Source organism: Podarcis melisellensis (assembly GCF_964234715.1).
Source record: "Podarcis melisellensis genome assembly, chromosome: 8".
Lineage (NCBI taxonomy): Eukaryota > Metazoa > Chordata > Lepidosauria > Squamata > Lacertidae > Podarcis > Podarcis melisellensis.
In genome coordinates this window covers 63475624-63481623 of record NC_138540.1, presented here as the reverse complement: position 1 = coordinate 63481623, position 6000 = coordinate 63475624, and positions in this window count along the sequence as shown.

Below are 6000 nucleotides of genomic sequence, written 5' to 3'. Positions count from 1 at the left end.
TCAGGGGAGAGGCTCTGTAGGAAGGAATATGACTCCTTGTCATCTTTCATTTTGGAAATCCAACCCTGAGATGAATTCGAAATTACAAAGAATTAGCTTAACCTGGTGACTGCAAGTTTCATCTCCTGGACTTGGTACGGATGTGAAATTCTTTTCCAGTGGCAAGGGAGGTTCCAGCCCTTCTGAGTAGCTGGCAGCTGGGTATTTCTTAACTGTGAAACAAGGAATCAATCCAGGTTCCAGGAAGACCGAAATGTCAGTTCACTTTACTCATTCAGAGTCAGGATTAATAAAATTTGCATCAGTGTTGTTCAGTGTGAAATCATTCAGTGTCGAAAGTCATTAAAGCATTAGCTATCAGGTTAAGAATATTTTTAATTAAAGTCTGTCTAGGAAAGCTTTGTAGCTAAGATATTAGTGGTATGGCAACAGGCACGACTATGTATGTTCCACACATGCAGAGTTTGATCTATGACCAGGCACACATTCTACACTTTCATTCCCCACCCCCTCAAGTGAAAAAGCAAGTATCTAGTCTTCATGGTGGCAGAGAACATATTGGGAGCATATGTGAGTCATTTCGGGAGAAAGGTTAGGTAGGATTTCTGGTAGCTGACCAGTTTTGAAGTGCGTACCTGGTGCTGGGATCCTGAAACAAGACTGGGATTTAGGTACCCCACTGCCTAGACGTCCCAGTGGTCTCAAATGTGGTGTTCAGGCCCCCAAGTCTGGTGATCTTGGAGAAGCTTAATATTCTCTAAAAGTCACACTGAGGTCACTTTGCCAGGAGCAGCTCAGGGTGTCATGGCCATAAGTGAGACTGCGTCAATCAATTTCTGGCCCACATATGTGTCTGGGCTTGATTTAGATCTGGTCTTCTGTATAGGATTTGAGAATAACGGTCTGTGGGTGGGTGGAGGAGATAAAGACCATTAATGGGTATGGATGGAATAATAACTTGACGAATTGCCTGACTCCATATGTGCCCATTTCACTGCTTCGATCTCCAGAACTGGTACTGCTGCAGGGGCCACATAATACTTCTTCTGAACCTGTAATCTTAATGCATCGTTCCTTTGGAACTCCCTGCCTATTGACATCAGGCAGGTGCCTTTACTCTACTCTTTTCGCCTGCTAAAAACATTTTTGTTCAGGCAAATCTATATGGAAATGTATAATACTACTACTACTACTAATAATAATAATAATTTATTTATACCCCGCCCATCTGGCTGGGCTTCCCCAGCTATTCTAGGTGGCTTCCAACAAAATATTAAAATACAGTAATGCATCAAACATTAAACGCTTCCCTAAACAGAGCTGCCTTCAGATGTCTTCTAAAAGTCTGGTAGTTGTTGTTCTCTTTGACATCTGATGGGAGGGCGTTCCACAGGGCGGGTGCCACTACCGAGAAGGCCCTCTGCCTGGTTCCCTGTAACTTGGCTTCTCGCAGTGAGGGAACCGCCAGAAGGCCCTCGGAGCTGGACCTCAGTGTCCGGGCAGAACAATGGGGGTGGAGATGCTCCTTCAGATATACTGGACCGAGGCCGTTTAGGGCTTTAAAGGTCAGCACCAGCACTTTGAATTGTGCTCAGAAACGTACTGGGAGCCAATGTAGGTCTTTCAAGACCGGTGTTACGTGGTCTCAGCGGCTGCTCCCAGTCACCAGTCTAGCTGCCGCAGTCTGGATTAGTTGTAGTTTCCGGGTTACCTTCAAAGGTAGCCCCACATAGAGCACATTGCAGTAGCCCAAGCGAGAAGTAGAAGTTGACTTGGATTTTAATCAGTTTAACTGTTGTTAATGATGATGATACCTGTTTTTAACATCTGTTATTACTGACAATTTTAATATTTGTTTTATTTTGTATAGAGGTTCTAATTACAATCAAGCAGTAAATAAATCTTGTTCCATGAATAAATAAATCGTGAATTGCCTGATGAGTTTTGCCCTTCAAACTATCTTTAACCTCTGCAGAGGTAGGAGACAAAATTTGATGGTTCGCCCTGGGAAGCTGATAGAGACAGATGGTTTGCTGAGGTCTCTTGGGGATTTTCCTCCAGGTTTAGCCAGCAGTCCTGCCATGGCCCTGGTCTCTGCTTGGATTTGCACAGTGCTAAGCCAAAGCTGTCACACAGTTCCAAGGCATGCCCAGAGTACCAGCTGAGCTGAGATTTACAGTGACAGATCTCCTTCAGCCATAACCGCCTGTCACATAAGATTGGCCCACCTCTGAGAGCAGTCAGTCTGGAAACTCTAATGGAGAGGACCTTTTTTGTGGTGGCCCCATACATATAGAAATTACTGCCAGCTTCTATGGCAGCCCTAAAGGCCCATTTGTTTTCACCAGCTTTTTCTTGAGGTGTTTTTTTGGGGGGAGGGGATTGCTGATGGGTGTTGGTTGTACCTATTCATTGGATTTTAGTCCACTTTGGGCTGGATGGTGAAAGACGTTTTTGAGAGTGTTTCAACAGTGTTCCTTAGCTTTGCAAACTGCTGCTATTCACAGAACCATCAAATTTTAAATTGTAGAGTTGGAAGGGATCCCAAGTGTCATTTAGTCCAGCCGCCTGCTATGTAGGAATCGCAGCAGATTGATACGGTTTTTGTATCGTGCTGCTTTTTTTCTTCCATTTTAGTTGGGCTCTAAATGTTCTTCACCTTTTCTCGAAACCGCCCAGAGAACTTTGGTTATCGGGTGTGCAGATGTGTAGTAAATAAATAAATATAAGCATCACCTTTGGGAACTTCTGAGGGGCACCTGAGTGATGGAATCAGGACTGATCCAGCAACATAATTCATGTGTTGTGGTTTTTAAATCAAGTCTTGTTAAGTTTTCATAATGTTAAGAAAGCCATTAACAGAAACATGCCATCACCGATGGCAACTCACTGACAGGGCCATCTTATCAAGACTACAAAGGAAAATTACTGAGTATACAATTCTCGAATAAATAGTATAATTTGCTTGCCATGAAATATCCCCCACCGCATCATGTGGATCAGTGGGGGCTGGTATGAGGCGTTATTTCTGTTAATAAAGGTGATAACACCCCAAAGGGTGTGGGCTGTGGTAGCAGGAAGAGATTTTCCCATTTGCAGTTTTGATTATGTATTTTTCACACTTTCGATTTTACATTAATAAAAAACTTTTATTTTAAGCTGCCTCATGTTTACACTTCTTCCTATTCTACTGTGATGATCATCAGAGTCCCAAGGGAGCCCCTTCTCACAGTTTGGCCCCACTTGAATTCCACACTGCCCCTCCATCCGTGTAGCTGACAATAGTGACACTTGCTATTTATGGCACACCAAGGCATTCTGTTTGTTTTCAGCCAAGAGCAAAGGCCACCCCAGGGTCTGGGACCAGAATCTGGCTAGTTCTACCAGAGATGCCCAAACCCAGAACTGGCTTACTCTTGACACATTCCCACCACATGTGAATAAGTTCATTCGTGGGGTCTTAAAACAGTCAGGATGGTAAAATCACAACACCGAAGGAAGCTAAACGTGAAATGACACGATTATGATGAAGGAATGCAGCTTATAGTCCTTTGCTCGACGTCCTGCAGCTATCGCACGATGCTAAGAACGTGAAATCATTTTATCACGCCTTCCCCATCGCACTTCATTCCTTCTTACCCCATCCCAGCCTTGCCTCTCCTTAACTTAGGTGAACAAGTGATGTAATAAGCAAGTTCAGGCTGCGACAGTGTTTAAGAGGATGGCTCTGTATAAACAAGTGTTTGGGCGACACAGCTGTACTATCGCAAGGAAGTCACTAACTTCCATCACATCTGTTGATGCTTATCAGCAACTGAAAGCTGAAAGTTTCGGTCTTCGGCAGAGTGCCTTCAGACGTGCTAATTAACACCATAGCGGCTATTTTTGTCTGCTTCCCCACCTACACCCTGCTCAGAGTTCCCATTTTTCAGTGTCAATTATCTAGCTTTAATAGTGTCAGAGAACACCTTGGGGAAGGGCAGTAATTCAGTGCATGCTTTGCAAGCGATGGGTTGCGGGCGCAATCTTCTGCACTTCCAGGTAGGATTTGAAAACACTACTTCTCTAAAAACCATGGAAAGTTACTGGCAGCTGGGATAGACAATACAGACCTTGTTGGAAGGACCACTGGTCTGAGTGGGCATAAGGCGGTTTCCTCTGTAGCAGTTTGGGAGTAGCATGGGTCATTTTGTGTGAAAGCTCAGAAACTAAGCAACGGCTGAGTGGGGCTACCATTGTGTTAATAAAAAGCTACATATTACTCTGCTAGGCTACACAAAGGACTCCACTGAGTGTGGGATCCTACTTTCAAATGCAGCCAGTCTGCTAAACGTTCACAAGCGAGCTGTAGCGGATTGCGTGGAGATGGTGCTTACCTGACCTCCTGACAGTAGTTGCTGCTGCATACTGGGAGGGAGAGGGGAGGGGTGGCCGGGAGGTTGGTGCAGAGCAAATGCACCGGCGGAAGCATACGATTCAGTTGATGTGTTTTCACCCTGGTGACCTCCCTGCTGCCTCCACCACCCCTGATAAGCAGCAGTGACTCAGTAGCCAGGTGCCCCAACACACCAACTGGTGCTGCAACAGGAGGTGTTGTTTGTCCACAGTACCTAGTATTCTGAGGTACCATCTAAGCAGCGGTTGGATGGCCATCCGTCATGGTTTCTTTAGCTGAGATTCCTGCATTGCAGGGGGTTGGACTAGATGACCCTCGGGGTCCCCTCCTGCCCTACAATTCTGTGATTCTATATACTGCCTCTTTATTTGGAGGTACGATGAGGTCGTTTCAAAGCACAGAGATGCACATGTGTAAAAGCACTGCCTGCCATACTTTATCCAGTCGACACACGATAATATCACCAAGGCAACTATCTGTAAACAAACAATAAACATCCATAAAAATGGCAAAAGTAGTTTCTTTCCCAAATAGGTTTTATCTTAAACAATAGCAAGCATAGTAAAGAAAGAGTCCACTTGTAATATATCAGTGATTCAGTGCTCATTTCTTCTCTTTCCAAAATAGATTTTATCTTGAACTATTGCAAACGTAGTAATAAAGAGTCCACTTGTGATATATCAGTGGTTCAGTGCTCGAACGTCGTTCCGATAATCCGACGTTTCATCGCTAAAGAGCTTAGTCATCGAGCTTTGTAGTAAATAATATTCGAGAGAAGACGGTATGTAAATGACTTAAAGCAGGGGTATTTCTGTCCCCATCTGCATGCTTCCATTGGGAGGAGCATAGAAAGAGGACGATGTCCTTCAGTTTGTTAAACCTTTTTTTTTTACATGTGTAAAAGCACTGTGAGCTTGCCATACTTTGTGCAGAGCATAAAGCACTGAGGGCTGGCATGATCAGGCATCTGCCAAAATCCCACCTGACATCAGAGGCCCTAATGACAAGAGCCCCCTAGACTCGCTCCTGCTCCTCAACATTATTTTATCTCTTGCATTAATTTCATCTATGGTTTGTTTCCCACGCAGCGTCCTGAAGCGATTAGCAATAAAAACACCAAGAATGAAAACATATATAAAAACTATTTCAATTCCACTTCAGATATGGGCTGGGACAAGGGTCTCCACTTAAATGACTTGTTGGAAAAGGGAAGTCTTTAATGGATGCTACAAAGACAAGAGAGAAAGTGCTTTTAACAGGCTGGAGTTCCAAAGCGCGGGTTGGTTAAACCATAGAGCCTAGGGCTTGCCGATCAGAAGGTCGGCGGTTCGAATCCCCGCAATGGGGTGAGCTTCCCTTGCTCGGTCCCTGCTCCTGCCAACCTAGCAGTTCAAAAGCACGAAGTGCAAGTAGATAAATAGGTACCGCTCCGGTGGGAAGGTAAACGGTGTTTCTGTGCGCTGCTCTGGTTCACCAGAAGCGGCTTAGTCATGCTGGCCACATGACCCGGAAGCTGTCTCTGGACAAACGCCAGCTCCCTCTGCCTATAGAACGAGATGAGCGTGCAACCCCAGAGTCGTCCACGACTGGACCTAACGGTCAGG